The following is a 24,223-nucleotide window of genomic DNA, read 5'->3' as shown; positions in this document are numbered from 1 at the left end:
AAAAGTCAAAGCACAAAATGAAATAGATTGTTTATTATTTGACATTAATAAGACTGTAATATCAGATACGTTAAACCCTGGGGGCTGAATATGCAGTGGTGCTGTATTTCAATTCAGCGTGCATGTTTTAGAAGATATAGAAGCTGAGTTAGCCAAAGATTTCATGTAGTTTATATATTAGATTTGCATAATTTGCAATGTAAACAATGCATAGCACAAAAACAGCATGAGTGATGGGAATTCTTATCATGCCTGGAAAGTGGAAGCTGGCTAAACGCTTTGCATGATCACACTTTGAATTTATATGGAGTTAAAATAACTGCTTTTAGTGCAGTTGGTGAAATAAATCCCTTTTCTGTATCTGTGTGTATGTGTGTGTGTGTGTGTGTGCGTGCGTGCGTGCGTGTGTGTGTGTCCTGGTATTCACTACATTGTGGGGACTAAATATTCTCAGTAATACTAGTAATTTTTATCTTTTTTTGTTCCCTGTGAGAAAATCAGCGACAATAATCATCCAGAATGAAGTTTCTTTTGTGTGTGAATGTTTTCTATGAGGGTTAGAGTTAGGGTTGAGAGAAGACTATGCATCTTATTTTTAAGAGTATGTGTTGCTCATTTAACTTAAAAGTGTCATGAATTTTGCGTTTCATTCACTCGCGTTGATTTTCAGCCATTCAGAACAGCTGGTTATGCTGCTTGATGTTGCAAACTGGTATTTTCTGATGCTATTATTCTCATTTGAATGTATGGTCATAAACACACTGGTATGTAGGGCAAGCAGTTTGACTGTTTACAGCCATTTGTTATTCCTTGTCATTTACTCATAGACAAATGTATCAGAAGTGTGTATGTTTATGTGTGTGTGTGTGGTATTGTGACATATCAGGAAACAAACTTGTATAATAGCATTGGTATGGCACAGCTATTACAAGAGAGGGTGACTTTTTTTTCAAAAGGCTTATAAATCATACTGAATGATTTATATATATATATATATATATATATATATATATATATATATATATATATATATATATATAGAGAGAGAGAGAGAGAGAGAGAGAGAGAGAGAGAGAGAGAAAAAAAGATTTTTTTTTTTAATGGGGGCTAATAATTCTGACTTCAACTGAATATATATAGAGTTGAAGTCAGAATTATTAGCCCCCCTTTGAATTTTTTTCTTTTTCAAATATTTGCCAAATGATGTTCAACAGAGCAAGGAAATTTTCACAGTATGTCTGATAATATTTTTTCTTCTGAAGAAAGTCTTATTTGTTTTATTTCAGCTAGAATAAAATAAGTTTTAATTGAAAAAAAAAAACATTTTAAGGTCAAAATTATTAGCCCCTTTAAGCTAGATTTCCTTCGACAGTCTACAGAACAAACCATCATTATAAAATAACCTGCCTAGTTAACCTAATTATAACCTAGTTAAGCTTTTTAATGGCACTTTAAGCTGTATAGAAGTGTCTTGAAAAATATCTAGTCAAATATTATTTACTGTCATCATGACAAAGATAAAATAAATCAGTTATTAGAAATGAGTTATTAAAACTATTATGATTAGAAATGTGTTGAAAAATCTTCTCTCCGTTAAACAGAAATTGAGGAAAAAATAAACAGGGGGGCTAATAATTCTGACTTCAACTGTATGTATATATATATATATATATATATATATATATATATATATATATATATATATATATATATATATATATAAATATATATATATATATATATATATATATATATATTAGATAAAAGTGCACAAATACAGAATGTTTTCTGTGGAGGTTGTGTTTAGGGATAGGGTGATAAAAGGATAAATGCACTATAAAAACAAGAAAGCTATGGAATGCCCCCACAATTCACAATAACAAATGTGTGTGTTTGTTTTTGTGACGTATCAGGAAACAAACTTATTTAATTATATTGGCATGACACAGCTATTACATGGAGAAGGTGGCATATGAGGACAGGCAGATTTCTGAGTCTTTGTATTTACTTATGTATGTATATATGTGTAATTATATGCTCTTTCAGTTTTTATACTCATTTCAGTAGTATTGCTGACTAATATGTAAATGTTTATTATGATTCATGTGCAATGCAGTTTGCAAAGTCATATTTTCTGTCTTTTGGTTGTCATGTATGTTATATGAGAGACTTGCTTTGATGATTAAACTAGTGGATCTCATTAAATTTGCATTTTAAACAACATAGGCTCATTCTGAAAACGTAGCCCTATATACATTTCTGGAGATTAATCATGTAGCCAGAGCTATGTATGGGTTTGGGTGGTATGATGCCGTTCCTTTTTCGCTCTTACCAGCTGACCGTTTACTTCCGTGTGCATGGCTTTTTTCGCTGTATGTTAGCAGAGTGGAGTTGACCGCGACGGGGTTCGAGTCTGACAAAGAACGGTTCCAGAAAGCGGGTAAGACAAAAACAGAAGCCAAAAAATAAAATAAACACAGAAAAAAACAGGGTGAGAATGCGGTAAAATCTGAAAATGTGGTAAAAATACATTTTTGAAAAAGCACCAGCGCCCACCCACTTCCCAAAAACCCAACAACAGTGTTTTTAAAAGCACCGATTGTCCTGCCCACCGCCTTCCGCTGGTCAATCGGTGGTTTTGAAAACACTATTGGTTGGGTTTACTGAAGGAGGAGGGTGGGTCAGTCGATCAGCTAGTCACTCAGTCAGTCGACAGCGGCCTCTGGTGGATTTACATGAGAACAGAAGGCATGAATGGCACTCGTGAGAGAAAATTGAGATCTGAAAAAGTGTACACAGCGACCTCTGGTGGATTAATGCTAGAACAGCAGGCATGAATGGTATGTATACAGCCAAATCACCCTGCATCCCAAGACCGGTGACTCACTGAAGCTAAGCAGGGCTTAGCCTGGTCAGTACCTGGATGGGAGACCACATGGGAAAACTAGGTTGCTGTTGGAAGTGGTATTAGTGGGGCCAGTAGGGGGCGCTCAACCTGCAGTCTGTGTGAGTCCTAATGCCCCAGTATAGTGAAGGGGACACTGTACTGTCAGTGCGTGCCGTCTGTTGTATCAGATGTTAAACCGAGCTCCTGACTCTCTGCGGTCATTAAAAATCCAATGACACTTCTCATAAAGAGTAGGGGTGTAACCCTGATGTCCTGGCCAAAGTCCCTCACTCGGCCCTTACGATCATGGCCCCCCAATTATCCATGTTCAATGAATTGCCTCTATCTCTGTCTCTCCACTCCGCCAATAGCTGGTGTGTGGTGAGCGCACTGGTGCTGTTGTCCTGTGGCTGCCGTCGCATCATCAAGTGGATGTATTTGGCGCTCTCCAGAAGTGTATACAGGGGTACATAATCAGAATGAGCCTGGGTTGGTAAATCTTAATTAAAAGTTAAAATGTTCTTATTTTTTTATTTCATGTTTTAAGTTTTTATTTATTATACTCCCAAAATCATTCCACATAAATCTGCTGATTTTTAGTTCATTTATTTATTTATTTATTTATTTATTTTTTGTTGTGCGCAATAGTAGCAAAAAATGTCTGCGGTTTCTGTCTGGTCCTGTAAATGTCTCCGTTTTTCAAAAGGGTTATTAATCACACTGATTTTTTTGTTGTTGTTGTTGTTCACACAATACAACTGCACAGTTTCCTGTGAAGCTTGAGTTTAGGGTTTAAGGTTGAAGACTGATAGAAGTAGAAATATAATATAATATAATATAATATAAAAACCTATAGGGTGACGCGGTGGCGCAGTAGGTAGTGCTGTCACCTCACAGCAAGAAGGTCGCTGGTTCGAGCCTTGGCCGGCTCAGTTGGCATTTCTGTGTGGAGTTTGCATGTTCTCCCTGCGTTCGCGTGGGTTTCCTCCATGTGCTCCGGTTTCCCCCACAGTCCAAAGACATGTGGTACAGGTGAATTGGGTAGGCTAAATTGTCTATAGTGTGTTAGTGTAAATGAGTGTGTATAGGTTTACCAGTGATGGGTTGCAGTTGGAAGGGCATCCGATGTGTAAAAATATGCTGGAATAGTTGATGGTTCATTCCGCTGTGGCGACCCATGATTAATAGAGGGACTAAGCTGAAAAGAAAACAAATGAATGAATGAATGAATGAATGAATAAAAACCTATGGAATGTTCCCACAATTCACAAAAACAAATGTCTGTGTGTGTGCGTGGGTGTGTGTGTGTGTATGTGTAACACATACGGAAACAAACTTGTATAATGGACTGGTTGTGACACAGCTGTTACAGGAAGAGGGTGACTTATGAGGGGTATAAATACATTAAAAAAACAGTGGAGACCTTTGTGTGTGTGTGCGTGCGTGTGTGTGCCTGTGCGTGCGTGTGTGTGTGTGTCTTTCTCTCTCTCTGTGTGAGTGTGTGTGTGTCTCTCTCTCTGTGTATGTGTGTGTGTGCATGCATGTCTGTGGGTGCGTATGTGTGCGCATGTGTACTGTATGTGTGTGTGTGCATGTTTGTGTGAGTGAATATATGTGTGTGTCTGTCTCTCTTTCTTTGCACGCATTTGTGTGTGAATGTGTGTGCATGTGCTGGTGTGTGTGTATCTCTGTCTGTGTATGTATATGTGTGCATGCATGTGTGTATGTATGTGTGTGCATGTGTATGCGTGTGCATGCGTATGTGTGTGTGCATGTTTGTGTGAGTGAATGTGTGTTTGTTTGTGTGTGTGTGTGTGTGTGTGTGTGTGTGTGTGTGTGTGTGTGAGAGTGTGTGTGTCTCTGTGCATGTGTGCGCATGCATGTGTGTGTATGTGTGTACATGTTTGTGTCAGTGAATGTGTGTGTGTCTGTCTATCTCTGTGTGTTTGTGTGCGTGCGTGTGCTTGTGTCTGTGTGTGTCTGTGTATCTGTGTATGTATATGTGTGCACGCATGTGTGTGTTTGTATCTCTGTTTGTGTGTGTATGTGTGTGCATGTGTTTGTGTGTGTGCATGTTTGTGTGAGCGAATGTATGTGTGTGTCTGTCTATCTCTCTTTGTGTGTGTGTGTGTGCGTGTGTGTGCGTGTGTGTGTGTGAGTGTTTGTATGTGTGCTTGTGTGTGTGTATCTCTCTGTGCATGTATGTGTGTGCATGTGTATGCTTGTGCTTGTGTGTGTCTCTCTGTGTGTGTACAGTATGTGTGTGTGTGTGATGGGCTGTGGTATGGAGAGGATGGGTGTGTTCATTCCTTCATCTGTCCTGCATAATAACACCTGGCCCAGTGAGCATATGATTTCTCCTCAGGCAGAGTTTGACCCTGTAATTGGTGGTGAAGTGTGTCCACGAGTCTATCACCAATGCGTCCGTGTGAAAACCAGACACAACTGTTTCCTGCCTCCATGGCAATCGGCAGGAAGTCACATGGTGTCCTCTTCATACTTTAGATTCACAAAGCACAGAGGATATAGTTTGTGTGTGTGTGTGTGTGAGATTGTGATGTATGGAGGAATTTCAGAAAGATCAGTGTGTCTGAGGTGTGTTGTTGTCTTGGGTTTATGCCAAGGCTTTTTAGAGTTGCTCATTTCGCTTTGGGCTACTTGAATTCTCATCATTTTGACAAATATTGGGATTGGGATTTGAGCTGTGGTCAGGTGACACTGAGTAACTTTGTGTGTGTGTGGGGGGGGGGGGGGGGGGGGGGGGTTGTTGTTGTTGTTAAAATTAACACACTGTTGCATTATTATTCAATTCTTTTCAGCTTAGTCCCTTTATTAATTTTGGGTCACCACAGCGGAATGAACCGCCAACTTATCCAGCATATGTTTTACGCACTTGGAAACGCACTTATCACTTGGAAACATCCATACACACTCATTCACATACACACACACACACTACGGTCAATTTAGTTTCTTCAATTCACCTATAGCGCATGTGTTTGGACTGTGGGGGAAACCAGAGCACCTGGAGGAAGCACCCACACCAACACGGGGAGAACATGCAAACTCCACACAGAAACGCCAACTGACCCAGCTGAGGCTTGAACCAGCGACCTTCTTGCTGTGAGGCGATCGTGCTACCCACTGTGACTCCTGATGCATTATTAATTAGTTTTTATTATTAAATTAAATCTACATAAATATTGTTTATCGTTTACAGTTTATTATAATTCATATTTATTATTCATTAATTCATTTTCCTTCGGTTTAGTCCCTTTATTAATCTGGGGTCACCACAACGGAATGAACCGCCAACTTATCCAGCATATGTTTTACACAACGGATGCCCTTCCAGCTGCAACAGTTAATTATAATACTATATTTATATTTATTATAGTTATATGTATTATAGGCGTAATATAAAATAAACTAGTACCGGGTTGGACCCTCTTTTGCCTTCAAAACTGTCTTAATGCTTTGTGCAGTAGATTCAACAAGATACTGTAAAGATTCCTCCGAGATTTTGCTCCATATTGACATGATAGCATCACGCAGTTGCTGCAGATTTGTCGGCTGGACATCCATGATGTAAATCTCCCGTTCCACCAGATCCCAAAGGTGCTCTATTGGATTGAGATCTGGTGACTGTGGAGGCCATTTGAGTAAAGTGAACTCATTGTCATGTTCAATAAACCAGTCTCAGATGATTCAAGGATAAAGAACATCCAAGCAGTTGTTTTAGACAAAAAATTATTCTTCTAAGTAAATGCAAAGCTGGCAGAAGCTGAAACAGCTGATAGAGTCTATACTAACCTGCTCATTATTCAGACACAAGATGGTGCCAAACAGTCAAAAACACAAAGCTGAGAGAAACTAAAACAGCTGATGGAGTATACACTAATCTGTGCATTATTCAGACACGAGATGAACAGTCAAAAACCATAGCATGACAGACAAGTACAGTAAATACATATGATTATGAATGTGGATGCAAGTATATGGATTTGAACTTATTTACCTATTTACATGACAGTCAAGGTGATACGAAGTTCTCAGATGAGTCTGTTATTTAGTGGATGTTATCTGGGAGTAACACACCTTGGAATGTCACGACTGACCAATCAGAATCGAATATTTCAGACAGCTGTGTAATAAATAGAAGATTTAGTTAAACTAACCTAACACTTACCTAATATTGCTGCTTGATTATCAAGGATAAGAGAACAAAGGTAAAAAATCACTTCAAAACAGCAACTCTTATGTTGAAAAAGGTCTGTGAAAATCAAATGATGCTTTTTTCTCCAGATAATATGGTGTGTGTGTGTGTGTGTATTCTGAATAAAGTGTGTGTGTGTGTGTGTGTGTGTGTTCTGCTGCAGTCATAATTGCACTAAAAATGTGTTCACACTTGTTCTCTATAAAATATCAACTGAATTCTTTAAACGTAAATTCTCCGCTTCTCATTTTAGTTGTGATCATTTTACTTTAACCTTTTATTTTCATTTACAAAACTGATAGTTCTGGTTCTCAAAGCAGATTGGTCAGTAGGCAGGTTTATTTATGATTAAAACTTGCTATGACCACTTCATTAAGCACGTCTGTGTATCACCTTGCAACACCCTTAGCCAGCAGTCTTTACAACATAAACAATCAATATACTGTACACTCAAACTCAGCAAAAAAAATAATTATTATCGCCTGTTTAATAAAGTGATTATGTCTGCGTGTTATGGTTGCATCATTTTGCCCATCCAAGAAAATTTTGTCAACATATACAGTCAGAATTATTAGCCCCCCTGTATATTTTTTTCCAATTTCTGTTTAATGAAGAGAAGATTTTTATCAGCACATTTCTAAACATAATAGTTTTAATAACTCATTTCTAATAACTGATTTCTTTTATTTTTGCCGTGATGACAGTAAATAATATTTGACTAGATATTTTTAAGATACTAGTATTCAGCTTAAAGTGACATTTAAAGTCTTAACTAGGTTAATTAGGCAAGTTACGATAATTAGGCAAGTCATTGTATAACGATAGTTAGACTATCGAAAAATAAATATTGCTTAAGGGGGCTAATAATTTTGACCTTAAAATGGTGTTTAAAAAATTAAGAACTGCTTTTATTCTAGCTGAAATAAAACAAATAAAACTTTCTCCAGAAGAAAAAATATTATCAGACATACTGTGAAAAATTCCTTGCTCTGTTAAACATCATTTGGGAAATATTTGAAAAGAAATTCACAGGAGGTCTAATCATTTTGACTGTATATAATAATTTCCACAATCAAGCAATAAGTATATAAAACAATATTCAACATTGATAATTATAAGAGCCGTTATTAATAACGCTGAAAATTCTTTAAATCACAAGAATTCATTTTAAACTACATTCAATAAATCATTTTAAATTATAATAATATTTAGTTTTTGATCAAATAAATGCAGGCTTGGTGAGCAGAATAGACTAGATAATATTACAATCAAAATTACTCGCTCACAGTCACTCTTCATTTGCATAAAGTTGAAGGATTCTCAACTTTGTTGCTTTGCTCGTCACACCCACCTGATCAACAATAGTCGCTGTCACTCCCATAGACTTAGGTCGCCAGAAGTCGTTCACTTGTCATTAAAATGAACGGTCGCTTGTCGCTTTGCCGCTGTGAGTTGCTCATAGTGTGACACAGACTTTTAATTTTCAGCCAGGCAGCTCAAGGGCTTTCGGTGAACTGTATTTCCATTACAAAATTGTCACGTTTAAGATCTGATTTCTTTAAAAATCAGTGATCTTCACTGCCTGTTCGATATACGATATGAAGTGGGTCTCAGATCAGACAAGAAGCACTGCATTAAATTCCATTTCCCCCCCGTCATGTCTTTAAAATATGACAGTTTACTTTACCCCGCAGTATTTTCAATGGAGTTTCTGTGCTAGCCTGTTACAACTGACAGCGCTAGTGTTTACAGTGGTCTTTCATCTCGTTTTACGCTTGAACAACTGAATGCTTAAGTCTATTTAACTGAATGTATTGTAATTACATCACAACATCGATGCTGATGAGCATTTTTTATTCAATGTTTGACGTAATCTCAACTGATATATAAAGAGAGGGTGGGACATAGCATAGCTCCTCCCCTTTTTTAAAAAACAGCCAATAGTGTTTAGTTTTTATCGCAGCTCTGCCAGTGAAAGCGGTTGAGCTCAAGTGCATCAAATGAAAAGCAAATGTGAAGCATCTTGAAGGGGGCGGGGCATGTAAGACACTAGAGAGCATTTGATTGGTCAAGATTTGATGAGTAAGTATGAGGTGACGTGAATAAAACCGTCGATCCATTTAGAAGTGTCAAACTACAAGCTTCACATGTTTATATCAGTTTTATATCTTCTAAACCTGAATTTTGGAGCTCACTAGCTTATATGTATCATTAAAACTAACAATACTGATACTAACATCTATTTTATAAACTTTATTTTAATTTCATGGCACTCTTAAAAATAAATAACACAGTAGCTGTATTGTGTTATTTGAGCCCCATCGTATCTGACATGTTACACTTACGAACATTGACATTTACTGTCACTGTCAGGGACTATTTTTCTGGCGGAAGGATGAAATTGACATGACTCTTGTCTGTGGATCTACTTTCCTTCGCCCCGGATTTAAATCTGCTCGTGATTGTTAAACAGATGCATGTACGCCTCTAGGCTTTTCCACGTCATTTTGGGCTGCTTCGCTTCAGTTAATAGTGTGCTAAGCAGTGTATTATGAGAGAAGGAGAGAGAACGACATGTACTTGTGGGTCTGTTAGTGCTTTCTATCATGAGGTCAGCCATAAATTTGTAAAAATATATATATTAATAATAAAAACAAGGAAAGTATGGGCGGCACAGTGGCTCAGTGGTTAGCACTGTCATCTCAGAGCAAGAAGGTCGCTGGTTCGAGTCCTGGCTGGGCCAGTTGGCATTTCTATGTGGAGTTTGCATGTTCTCCCTGTGTTCGGTTTCCTCCAGGTGCTCCGCTTTCCCCCACAGTCCAAAAACATGCGCTATAGGTGAATTGGATGAATTTAATTGGCAGTAGTGTATGAGTGTGTGTGTGAATGTGAGAGTGTATGGGTAATTCCTTGTACTGGGTTGAAGCTGGAAGGACATCCACTGTGTAAAACAAATGCTGGATAAGTTGACGGTTCATTCCGCTGAGGTGACCCCTGATGAATAAAGGGACTAAGCCGAAGGAAAATGAATGAATGAACGAATTTCTGAACTTTAATCTATCAATGACAAATATGGATTTATGAAAGAGATTTGTAATGAAACACAGATATTAATATCAAAATAATCATCAAATAATACTAAAAAGTAAAATGTATCACAGTTTCCGCAAAACCATTAAGATGATAAATGTTCAAAGTTGATAATTAATGATTAATAATTAAATAATTCTTTAAATCACACACATTAACTTCGTTTTATTTATGACATTTATTGTAAATTGTGATATTTTTTTTTTGTATTTTTAGTCATAAATGCAAGCTTGGTGAGCAGAATAGGCTTCTTTTAAATACATTAAAGAGATTGTTCACTCAGAAATAAAAAAAATAAAATTACTAACCCTTTAATCTTCCTCTAATGGTTCCAAACTTTGAGTTCCCTTCTTCTAATGAACACTAAAGAAACAGATGTTTTGAAGAAAGTTGGAAATCTGTAACCATTGACTTCTATAGTATTTGTTTTTCCATGGAAGTCAATGGTTACAGGTTTCCAACTTTCTTTAAAACATCTTTTAATGTTCATAAAAAAATAACTCTTAAAGGTTTGAAACGAGTTTTACTGTCAATAAATTATTATAAATCAACAAAATGAGTTACTTTTATTGGCTTTTAAAAATCAGTATAATTTAAGTTAATTCAAAAAGTGTCACAAAATTACTTAGAGATATTAAAAGAGATATTTTGAGTAAATGATGAAAGAATTTTCTTTTTGGAGAGGGAGAACTGTCCCTTTATATCGAACTGATTCCAGATTTCTTACTAGTGGTATATATAAAAGGATATATAATATAAATTAAATGTTTATTAAGCATAAAAATATTATAACTCTCTCTCCTTTTTAAAATAGAGCTGATAGGGGATATGACAATATTTACATAAAACAACCAAACATATAACATGCAAACCAAACATAAACTGACTGCCATTATTTTGAAACCTTTGTATATATGGTGTGTGTGTGTGTGCGTGTGCTTGATTTCTTTTTTCTTTTTCAAATATTTCCTAAAAGATGTTTAACAGAGCAAGAAAATTTTCACAGTATTTCCTACAATATTTTTTCTTCTGGAGAAAGTCTTATTTGTTTTATTTTGGCTAGAATAAAAGCAGTTTTTAATTTATTTATAAATTAAATTATCCAAATCTAAATTATAAATTTAATATCATTAGTCATATTAAGCAATATCTTTTTTGACTGTCTACAGAACAAACCATCATTATATAAGGACTTGCCTAATTACCTTAACCTAATTAACCTAGTTAAGCCTTTAATGTCACTTTAAGCTGAATACTAGTGTCTTGAAAAATATCTAGTCAAATATTATTTACTTTCATCATGACATAGATAAAATAAATCAGTTATTAGAAATAGGATATTAAAGCTATTATGTTTAGAAATGTGTTCTTCTTTCAGTTAAATAGAAATTAGGGAAAATAAATATACAAAGGGGCTAATAATTCAGACTTCAACTGTATGTCTGTGATTTAGGTAACTCTTCTTTTAGTTTTTCTCAGTGGCTTTGGTGCATTTCACACAACACTATTTACATTTGCACAACAGTTAATGCATTTTTTTGTCATTTGTGCACATCACAGTAGCAGTTTCTCATTCCTTCCAACACATTGCAGATGCTTTTGGACATGCATCAATCACTTTCATACAACTCTTTGCTGTTTTATAACATTATCATTTGCTTATGTCATGTCAGTCAAAATTAACTGAACTTGTGAATGCTGAATAGTCATTCCATATCAAACTAATAGTCCTCATTTCATTACTTGAGTCATTGCATACTAAAATGTTGAACTAGTAGTCAAAATCTGTCAAAGCAAATTTTATCTTTTTTTTCTTCCTGAAAATGTCTTCTAAATTGAACAGTTTCATGAATGATTTACAGACCTGTGTATGTTGTAGGTTCAGTTTCAATATGTACTGCAATATTGTTTACAGTTGCGCACAGCTCTACCCAAAGGGAGTTTATGTTTGTTGTAAATAAGGGTGTATTTATTCTTTTGCACAATGCTGTGAATAAATTAGTATTACAAAGAGTAAATGCAGTAAAAATGTGAAACATACACTGTAAAAAATAAATCTGTAAAATTTACGTTAAAGAACCGGCAGCTGTGGTTGCCAGTATTTTACCGTTAAAAATACGGTACAAACCGTAAAAGTAATTTCTCATTTTTACAGTAAAAAAACGTATTTCATTAATATATAGATGTGATATGTCTGTATTTTAAATTACCAACATCTGCACATCTTTTATTACACAGATAGACACATTAACACAGCCGTATGCTGGTGGTTGTCATCACAAAAAACATTTCCCACAAGCAGAAAAGTGTATCAGTGTATGGAAGGTGCTCAGTGTTATTCACACAGCTACTAAACACCAGTATGGTAACACGCATAACATTATAGTCATGAAATAAACATTGTTTATCAACATTAGATGTAACATAAATCTCTAATGTACATAACTGATGGGGAAACAACTAAAAAGATCCACAGTAATGTCAACAAAAAGCATAAAAAGTGATGTGCCATGCAGGGAATTATGGGAAAGTCAATTTACGGTTATTCGCCGTATATATTAAGGAAACACACTGTTAACCAGGTTACGGATTTTTACTGTAGCATTTGTACAGTTTTTTACCGTTGAAATCACAGCCATTTTTACAGTGTACATATTCAGTGTCTTGTACTCAGATACCTCACTAAGTGAAGTTTAGTTATAAACAAATTTCGAGAGGATCACGTGCTTATGATTGCTAGTGGCTGGATCCGCATTATCCAATTCTCAATGCACCAATCAGACGACTCCTAAGCTACTACAAATACCCTGGGTTACGTACCACCGCTATCTTCGTTTTGAAGAATCCCCCCATCCACCCCTACTCCTCCTTCTTCCTAGATGGGTGACACGGTGGCCCAGTGCTTAGCACTGTTGCCTCACAGCGAGAAGGTCTCTGGTTCTAGGCTTTACCAAACCAGCAGACATTTCTGTGCGGAGTTTGCATTTTCTCTCCGTGCTCACGTGGGTTTCCCCCGGGTTTCCCGGTTTCCTCCCACCGTCCAAAAAACATGCAACATAAGTTAATTGACTGATCCAAACCGGCACTATAGACATGCTCCTAGTAAATGGTTATCTCTCAAGAGCAATCACTGGCTGTTCATTGGTTATTACAGCGGGGGAGTTCTCGAGATCTACCTGAGCTCAAACTCCCCTCTCGCCTTGCAACAGGAGGGAGCCCCGGGCTCGAGGATCTTATGAGCTCAGGGCTCTCTCCCGGGACAGCATGCCAAACAAGCTAACTAATCATCAGCTAAGTGTAAACTCTTGAAATGCAGTGATGTCGAACTTTACTGTAGTTTTCAAATGGCTGTGCAAATAGTATAGAGTGCTGTCTTGAGCATTTTCAGGAAGTGTCACCAAAATCTGACTTTATTGCATTGGAAAACATTTACTGAGTAAACTGTCATAATGAAAATATGACGAAGCCATTTGACTATCTTGTTCATAAACAATGGTGTCTGGACTTGATGACACTGACACTTTCATTGACATCAATACTTGCTTCTGAGGAATGAGCTCTCCATTTTGAGCAGGTGACCCGCTTTTGCAGGTTATCAACTAGGTTTTGCAGTTTGTACTGATTGTTTTGAGAGATGCATTAACTGTTGTGCAAATGTAAATAGTGTTGAGAGAAATGCACCAAAGCCACTGAGAAAAACTGTAACACACAAACAATCTAAACGGTGTTTGTTGGTGCTTGTGTGTTTTGCAGGGCGACATCTGAGGTTCTGCATGAGGTTAGACTGCGGCGGCCGGAGCGAAATGAAATGAGTGGCTGACGACTGACCTCTTCCGCTGCACCAACACCACCACCACCACCAGCAAACCTGTAGCATCAAACCAGTGCCTCTTCACCAGCCTGACAAACCAACACACCCACAGACACACAATTACCCAACAGAACTGTGAGTGCGCCAAGCCACACTTCATTATCCTTCCACCCAAATGTCTTTCTGCTTGATTAATGTGTAATATCAGCTATCCGCTATCTTGCAATGCGATGACCTGTGAATATGAACGCCCTCTCTCTTTTTCTCTTTTATTTCTTTCTGATAATAAAAGAATAAGATTTACACCACAGCCTACAGGAGAAAAAACCCATCTGTATGCACAAATACTATATATATACAGTTGAAGTCAGAATTATTAGCCCCCCTGTATATTTTTTTCTCCAATTTCTGTTTAACGGAATGAAGATTTCTTTCGGCACATTTCTAAACAGAATAGTTTTAATAACTCATTTATTTTATCTTTACCATGATAGCAGTGGCGCAGTAGGTAGTGCTGTCGCCTCACAGCAAGAAGGTCTCTGGTTCGAGCCTCGGCTGGGTCAGTTGGCGTTTCTGTGTGGAGTTCTCCCTGCGTTTGCGTGGGTTTCCTCCGGGTGCTCCGGTTTCCCCCACAGTCCAAAGACATGCAGTACAGGTGAATCAGTGACCTTCTTGCTGTGAGGTGACAGCACTACCTACTGCGCCACTGCCTCGCCCTATAATGTATAAACACAAATATATTAGTGTATAGCATCCTGTAGAAAGTATTATTTTAAAAGAGAGATATGTAAGAGGTGTACTCAATTATGCTGTATATTTAGTTTTTCCACAGTCTGTCTCTGTCTGATCGGATGGAATGTGTGCTGTGGCCATTGAGAAACTGATCCTAGACCAGCGATTGCATATTACAGGTGCCATTACAGAATTCTCAATCACTGATTTCTGTATTCAAGTACACTGAAAAAAAATGATTTCTGAAAAATGTTAATTAATTTGTTTGTTAAAATTCAGCCCAAATAAATTGTTTACAACCACATATCTTAAAAAAATTAATAGATCGATCTAAGTAATCACATTTGAATCAATTTTTTCAGTGTATTTACACGTCAGATTTAGGTGAAAATCATCAAAAATGCACCAAAAATAAAAATGCTGGTGAGGACAAATATTGCACTTGTGGTCCCCCACACACGCACAAACACACACACACACTCTGCCTATGTTTATTACAGTAATGAGAATATAATGAAAATCATCATTGAAAATAATGAGAATTACATCAAATCTGAAAAGTAAGATGGATGCATTACACTAATGAGAGTTTTGGAGTGGGGGATGGGGAGCGTGCTTAATTGTCATCAAAATAATGCCATAATACATAAAAATGATTGTGCTCCTAAAATACGCTTTGTTCTGTTCATGCAAAATGTAAATCCGTATTTATTTGTTCCTTTAGAGTTAAATATCTGAGCTTCGCTGCTTACAGATGGACATACACTGCATACACTGTTTACATTTTTCTTTCATAAACAGTGCTTATTATGGAAATAATATAATTTAAATATGATGCAGTGCTCAACATGTATGAGTACACCCCTCATAAATCACTTATATAAGTTCATATTTTCTATAGGAAGCTTGACAATATTATATTTGTGCATATACATTAGATTAGTCACTACTGAAGCCAAATCTGGAGCTTATCTAACAAAATAACTCATGATAACGGTTCAAAATGAGTACACTCGAATTGATGTTGAAAAAAAATATTAAATAAAAAATTTAAAAATAGCTAAATTTAAGAGAAACAAAAAAAAATGTGTAAAATTTTGATGAATTTTCGTAGTTTGTAATTTATTCCCAACATTTTGCATGAATTTAAATGCATTATTTTTCTATTTCTAAAGATGTTCGATGACTAAAATATTATTTCCATAAATATATCTGTTTAATAAATCTCTTTTGCTCAAATGGTCATGAGTTTGACCCAATTAAGTGGGACTTCAATACATTTTTCTATGCAAATGCAAAATTAATTCTGATGTCTTTGAAATGTGGTTATTCTGTACTGCCGACAAGAATTAATGGTAGCCTTCAATATATAATATTTTAATGCCATGTTTATTGTAGGCAGAAAGTCATGAATATGTAATTTAAACTCATTTGCATTTATGCATTTGTAATGCTGCGATTTAGTACTTTTTAAATATATTATCTTTAAGTGTAATGTTGAATAACTGCAGATTTATACTATTCCAAAACACTTAAATTGTGCTTTAGTATGCGAATCAGCACATCAAAATAATTAAAGCTATACTCTATTTCTCTCTCTCTTTCTCTATCTATCTATCTATCTATCTATCTATCTATCTATCTATCTATCTATCTATCTATCTATCTATCTATCTATCTATCTATCTATCTATCTATCTATCTATCTATCTATCTATCTATCTATCTATCTATCTATCTATCTATCTATCTATCTATCTATCTATCTATCTATCTATCTATCTATCTATCTATCTATCTATCTATCTATCTACCTGACTGTCTATCTATCTATCTATCTATCTATCTATCTATCTATCTATCTATCTATCTATCTATCTATCTATCTATCTATCTATCTATCTATCTATCTATCTATCTATCTAACTATCTATATATCTATCTATCTATCTATCTATCTATCTATCTATCTATCTATCTATCTATCTATCTATCTATCTATCTATCTATCTATCTATCTATCTATCTATCTATCTATCTATCTGTCTATCTGTCTATCTATCTGTCTATCTGTCTAACTATCTATCTATCTATCTATCTATCTATCTATCTATCTATCTATCTATCTATCTATCTATCTATCTATCTAACTATCTATCTATCTATCTATCTATCTATCTATCTATCTATCTATCTATCTATCTATCTATCTATCTATCTATCTATCTATCTATCTATCTATCTATCTATCTATCTATCTGTCTATCTGTCTATCTATCTATCTGTCTAACTATCTATCTATCTATCTATCTATCTATCTATCTATCTATCTATCTATCTATCTATCTATCTATCTATCTATCTATCTATCTATCTATCTATCTATCTATCTATCTATCTATCTATCTATCTATCTATCTATCTATCTATCTATCTAACTATCTGTCTGTCTATCTAACTCTCAATTCAATTCTGTTCCATTTTATCTGAGTCAGCTTGGCATGACTTTTCAAGTATTGCCAAAGCATTGCAGATCCTATAAACAATGAATAAAATTGAAAACAGATCATATAAAATAAATATATACATGGGAAAAAACTATTTACACAAATCTCTCTATTTCTCTCTACAGTATCACAATGGAAAACATGTAGAATGGCTATTAAAGGGAATAATATAGATATTTATAAATGTTATTTTTTTATTGACTTGGTTAAATGCATGTTTAATAGGTTGTAAATTTGATCACTCACAGGGAATTTACTTGAATTGAAATTTAAATAGGGCATGAATCAAGCATTATGTGTGCTACTGTATGTGAAGAGAGGATATTATTTTTGCTATTATTTAATCTGTGAATGTGTTAATCAGATAGTGTTTTGTAGTAGTTATATTTTGGTGGTTTATTTAAGTAAAAAGCAGAAATCGAGACTCACCAGACCAGGCAACGTTTTTCCAATCTTCTATTGTCCAATTTTGATGAGCCTGTGTGAATTGTAGCCTCAGTTTTTATCAGTCTGGCCATTCTCCTCTGACCTCTGGCATCAACAAGGCATTTGCGTCCACAGAACTGCCGCTCACTGGATATTTTCTCTTTTTCAGATCATTCTCTGTAAACCCTAGAGATGGTTGTGCATGAAAATCCCAGTAGATCAGCAGTTTCTGAAATACTCAGACCAGCCCATCTGGCACCAACAACCATGCCACAATCAAAGTCACTTAAATCACCTTTCTTCCCCATTCTGATGCTCGGTTTGAACTGCAGCAGATTGTCTTGACCATGTCTACATGCCTAAATGTATTGAGTTGCTGCCATGTGATTGGCTGATTAGAAATTTGCATTAAAGAGCAGAGCAGTTGGATAGGTGTACCTAATAAAGTGGCTGGTGATTGTATATATATATATATATATATATATATATATATATATATATATATATATATATATATATATATATATATATATATATATATATATATATACACTGTAAAGTAACGACTGTTAAATTACAGAAATTTACCATAAAATAATGCCCGTTAAATTCCAGAAATTTACCATTAAAAACGGGCGTTAAATTACAGAAATATACTGTAAAATAACGGACAATAACTTCCAGAAATTTACCAGAAAATAACAGACGTTAAATTACAGAAATTTTCTGTAAAATAACGGACGTTAAATTACAGAAATTTACCGTAAAATAATGGACCTTAAATTACAGAAATTTTCTGTAAAATAACGGCCTTTAAATTACAGAAATCTACCGTAAAATAACGGACAATAAATTCCTGAAACTTACCAGAAAATAACAGATGTTAAATTACAGAAATCTACCGTAAAATAATGGACAATAAATTCCAGAAATTTACCAGAAAATAACAGATCTTAAATTACAGAAATCTACCGTAAAATAACAGACAATAAATTCCAGAAATTTACTAGAAAATAACAGATGCTAAATTACAGAAATATACCCTAAAATAACGAACGTTTAATTACAGAAATTTACCGTAAAATAATGGACCTTAAATTACAGAAATTTTCTGTAAAATAACGGCCTTTAAATTACAGAAATCTACCGTAAAATAACGGACAATAAATTCCAGAAATTTACCAGAAAATAACACATTAAATTACAAAAATCTACCGTAACAGACAATAAATTCCAGAAATTTACCAGAAAATAACAGACGTTAAATTACAGAAATGTAAAAAAACTAAATTTTCGTTCTTGTGATATTTTGTTTTAAGCATATACAGCTTAAGACAAATTTATCAGCTCGCATGTGAAATTGTAATTATCTAAAAAATATTTCCCAAGGTCTGTTTAATGTATCAAATATATATTTTTAACATCTTTTTGAGCATAATAGTTTTAACTCTGTGTGTACGGCTAGATTTCACCCTCATTTTTTATTTTTATTCATGTCTCCTCTTTTTCTACTTCTCATTAAAAACAGAAGACCTACTCATTAATATCATACTGTGTGACACAATGTACTGAAAACCCAGAGCGCTGTCCAGACTTCACACACTTCAATATCATATAACAGATTGACATCACACATGAGGACGAGTGTGTTGTCGTCTCTTTATACTGTATATACTGTATGCGGGTACTGCTCATCGCCATATAATCATCACCAGCATTCAGTAGAGTTTTCCAGCACATTCTGAGATTCTTTGCTCTTTCCTGTAATTCAAATAAACAATCATCATCAGTCCTTGACTAGCCCTTACAGATCTAAACAAGCACACACACTGAAAAATATATTTATTCATTCATTCATTTTCCTTCGGCTTTGTCCCTTTATTCATCAGGGGTTGCCACAGCGGAATGAACCGCCAATTATTTATTGGATTTGCTCAATTATTAAAGTTTAATGGTTGCAAACAATTTATATGGGTTGAATTTTGACAAATAAATGTAATAAACATTACTAAATTTAATTTGTTTGTTTAAACTCAGCCTATATAGATTGTTTGCAACCAGTTACCTTAAAAAATTGAGTAAATCCAATTAATCCTTTTTTCAGTGCACTCTAATACTGAATTATACAGTTATTTTAGGAATTTTAAGCTAGATAGTTTTTCTTAAAACGTCTCTTTTCTTTTTTAGAGGCACCTAAAACTTTCTTGTCTAAAGACACTATCAATGCTGCATCAGAGCCCTCTTTAACCTGGCCTTAAAGGGATAGTTCACCCAAACAATGATACATTTATTATATTATACCTCTGTCGAACACAATAGACGATACTTTAAAGTAAGGCTGTACGATATTGGAAAGATCTAACATTGCGATTTTTTTTTTATTTTTGTGACATAAATATTGTGATATGAATGCAATTTCACCAGATGACTTAATGGGCCCTATCATACACCCGGCGCAATAAGGCGCAAGACGTGTTTGGCGCGATTAGTTGCTATTCTCAAACCAGCACAACCCTAATTTTCACATTTTGTGCCATGTTTTTTAAATAACAAATCCACCTGTCGGGTTTTGGAGACGTATGCGTCACTATATGGAGCATAAGAACAGGACGTGTGTTTGGATATAACTCAGCGTTTTGAACACACTTCATTATTATTGTTCATTTATTCGTTGTCTGGAAATTAGAACTGAATTTAGAAATAGTTTTGCAACAAATCTTTGCGCTTAACAAACTAAATTAAATATGTAGGCTAATGGATGTCTTCAGTGGAGTGCGTACAACACCGTTTCCTTACCCACAAAAGTAAAGGAGTGAAGAATAAAAGTAAAGAGAAGAGAAAGTAAAGAGGCCGAATGGAGGAGGCTCGTTTTTTATCCTCGCGCTGCAGATGCTCTGTTTAACTGTATTCTTGCTAGTGCAGCAGTTTTTTCTCTTACAAAGTTCGCCATGTAAATAGCAATTGCACCATGGCGCGACTCAACTGACTGTTAAAGGAAGTGGGAGATGAGACTCTGATTGGTTTAATGTTCAAAACACACTCATAACCAGGGCCAGACGGAATCTGCGGACATTTTTTGCTATTTCTGCGCAGATTTTGTACAAGATCTGCGGACTTATGCGGAATGATTTTGGCAGTAAGATAACTAAAACCTTAATATATGAACCAAAAAGTAATACCTTTTAAATTTGTATTTAATGTTTACAATGCAAATCCAATTAGATTTGCTTTATTTGGTAAACAAAGCAAGTCTTCTATATAATATATCTACTAAAAGACTGAAAATATTTATTGTCGTATTATATATTAACTGTGAGCCACTTGGCATTACGATTTCACACACACACATACACACAAAATCTGATTTGTTTTACTAAAGGTTTCAACAGAACACAGACACACACACACACACAAGTACGTTCCCCCTTTCTTTCTAATACAACACTTTGCCTTGATAAGCTTCAGAAATGATGGATATTTCCTTTCAGCGTCTTCCTTTAAGTCTCAAAGGTTGCGTACTCCAAATATGCCGTTTGCTATGAATCCTAATGAATGGTCCTTTTTCTGTTAACCTTCCTTTCTGTGCATGCTAATATGTTTTAAATGCACTTGAAAATGTATTAGTTAAAAAATGTCACTTCTTCTTCTAAAGGAATAGTGAATAGAGCTTTTTCTCTATTGTAGTGAGCTAAGGGAGTAAGACATGCTACTAAAATGACAATGCACAAAATTGAGAAGTGCTTAGAGAGCAGCGCACGTGGAAAGGAGAGCGAGAAATCTGAAAAGGAGCAAACAGCGTGTGCTTTCAACTTTCACTGTGTGGCTTTCTGTAAGATGAAACCGATTTCACTACAACTGTCCACTGAAATCACGGCTGATTTTTTTAGAAAGTGTTCACTCTTCTGTGATTTATTTATATTTTGAGTATGCGTGCGTGTATGTGTGTGGAGTTTTCGGATTACAAAAAAGGGTGCAGCACCTCATAGAAAGTAGACATTTTGTGTTCTCTCCAAAACTGTTTGTGTAGACAGTCGGGTCCTTTTTTTTCCTAAAGCAAACCAGCACGAACGCCAGCCTGAAAATAATTCATTTCGTGAGTAATGATACCACGCGACCCATCGTCGCTTGATTGATTTGATTGACTTATTTTTGGATTTGGTATATAATGCAAAAGCGAAACACATGCTGCCTGTGCAGTGCAGACGAGTGCTGGATAGTTGATGCTAGCTCAAGACTGCCCTCTGTCTTTTTTCAAAAAGACAAGCTTTTTTTGTAGGTCACTGCCACTTTTCATTAATAATATCTCCACTGTGCTGATTTGTGATCGTTCCGTGCTGTTTGCTAGGATGTAGTCAACTGGTTTGGCTTTATATGGTGTGTTTTACTATAAGGCTAAAGGATGAAGTGTATGGTTATGGTTTGAAATGTAGAAGCCATAGCTGTAGGCTTTAAATCTGTGCAGACTTTATTTAAATGTTTAATATATATATATATATATATATATATATATATATATATATATATATACACACAGTTGAAGTCTGAATTATTAGCCCCCCTGTTAATTTTTTTACGCAATTTCTGTTTAATGAAGAGAAGATTTTTTTCAACACATTTCTAAACAGAATAGTTTTAATAACTCATTTCTAATAACTGATTTATTTTATCTTTGCCATGATGACAGTAAATAATATTTGACTAAATATTCTTCAAGACACTTCTATACAGCTTAAAGTGACATTTAAAGGCTTAACTAGGTTAATTAGGTTAACTAGGCAGGTTAGGGTAATTAGGCAAGTTATTGTATAATGATGGTTTGTTCTGTAGACTATCGAAAAAAAATATAGCTTAAAGGGGCTAATAATAATGACCTTAAAATGGTTTTTAAAAAATTTAAAACTGCTTTTATTCTAGCCAAAATAAAACAAATAAGACTTTCTCCAGAAGAAAAAATATTATCAGACATACTGTGAAAATTTCCTTGCTCTGTTAAACATCATTTGGGAAATACTTGAAAAAGAAAAAAAAATTCAGGGGGGGCTAATAATTCTGACCTCAAGTGTATATATGTATATATATATATATATATATATATATATATATATATATATATATATATATATATATATATATATATATATATATATATCAGGGTGTCTGCGAGGTCTTAAAATGTCTTAAATCTCAAAATCTAAATTTTAGGCCTTAAAAAGTCATAAATTTACTGAAATATTGTGTTGTGTGTCTTAAATCTTTTTTTAACAGGTCTTAATTTTCCTTTGTTCATGAATTGCTACTCAATCTGGCCAACAGCCACACAATCAATACACACCAACAATCCATTTCAATAAAACTTTCAACTTTTTATTTACAAAGGTTATTTTTAACTCTGTTTACCAATAATTATTTACTAATCAATTATTTTCCTTAGAATAGCATTTGTTTTTAAAACGCTCCATGTATTTAGATTATTATTATTATAGATTATTGTAATAGATTATTATAGTTTATTATAGTTTTTATTATTTTAAAGACAAAGAAACTGTACGAATACAAGTAGAGCTTGCTTGTTTTGACACAATATTTAGAATATTTAGCTAAGAAATATCTCAAATTTTAACATTTTTATTATCAAATTACTACTATTCATTCATTTTCCTTCGGCTTAGTTCCTGATTTATCAGGGGTCGCCACAGCAGAATAAACCGCCAACTATTCCAGCATATGTTTTTAAGTAGCGGATACGTAAATGCCTTATAGCTACAGCCCAGTACTGGGAAACACCCATTCACTCTCACATTCACACATACTTCCATCCAATTTAGTTTATTCAATTCACCCATATGGTGAACATATATACGCATGTGTTTGGACTGGGGGAAACCGGAGCACTCGGAAGAAAAACCCACGCCTACACGTGGAGAACATGCAAACTCCACACAGAAATGCCAACTGACCCAGCCAGGACTCGAACCAGCAACCTTCTTGCTGTGAGGCAACAGTGCTAAACACTGAGCCACTGTGCTGCCTTAAATTATTCTTATTGTATTATTAAATGTATTAAATAAAAAAAAAAATAATTTTGATTGGGCAAATAAAAATCTTTTCCATCTGGGCCATTTGAAAAAATCCTTAGCGTTTAGCTCTGTATGAGTCTAAATTTCATTCATAATGGTCTTAAAATGTCTTTAAAAGACTTAAATTTACCTTGGTGAAACCTGCAGAAAACCTGCATATATCGAATTTAGTTGTAGATGGTGTAGTACATGGGTCACCAATCTCGATCCTGGAGGGCCAGTGTCCCTGCAGGGTTTAGCTCCAACTTGCCTCAACACACCTGCCTGGATGTTTCAAGTACACCTAGTAAGACCTTGATTAGCTTGTTCAGGTGTGTTTGATTAGGGTTGGAGCTAAAATCTGCAGGACACCGGCCCTCCAGGAACAAGTTTGGTGACCACTGGTGTAGACTGAATGAACAATTGTGTATGCCAACACAAATCGATTTGATTTATTATTATTATTATTATTATTATTATTATTATTATTATTATTAT

General features: G+C 35.0%; 1 protein-coding gene across 2 annotated transcripts in view; it reads left to right on the top strand.

Moving 5' to 3' along the window:
- The window catches only part of zbtb20 (zinc finger and BTB domain containing 20), a 136,479-nt gene that overhangs the window by 93,939 nt on the left and 18,317 nt on the right, over positions 1-24,223 (top strand). For both annotated transcript variants that reach the window (XM_056458789.1, XM_056458790.1), the window contains exon 2: positions 13,947-14,139. The gene's annotated coding sequence lies outside the window, so the exon portion shown is untranslated. The remainder of the gene's footprint in view (positions 1-13,946; positions 14,140-24,223) is intronic.

This window comes from Danio aesculapii, chromosome 5 (genome assembly GCF_903798145.1).
Source record: "Danio aesculapii chromosome 5, fDanAes4.1, whole genome shotgun sequence".
In the NCBI taxonomy this organism is placed as follows: Eukaryota; Metazoa; Chordata; class Actinopteri; order Cypriniformes; family Danionidae; genus Danio; species Danio aesculapii.
Note: the sequence above shows the minus strand (reverse complement) of the source record. Positions and strands in the feature narration are given on the sequence as shown.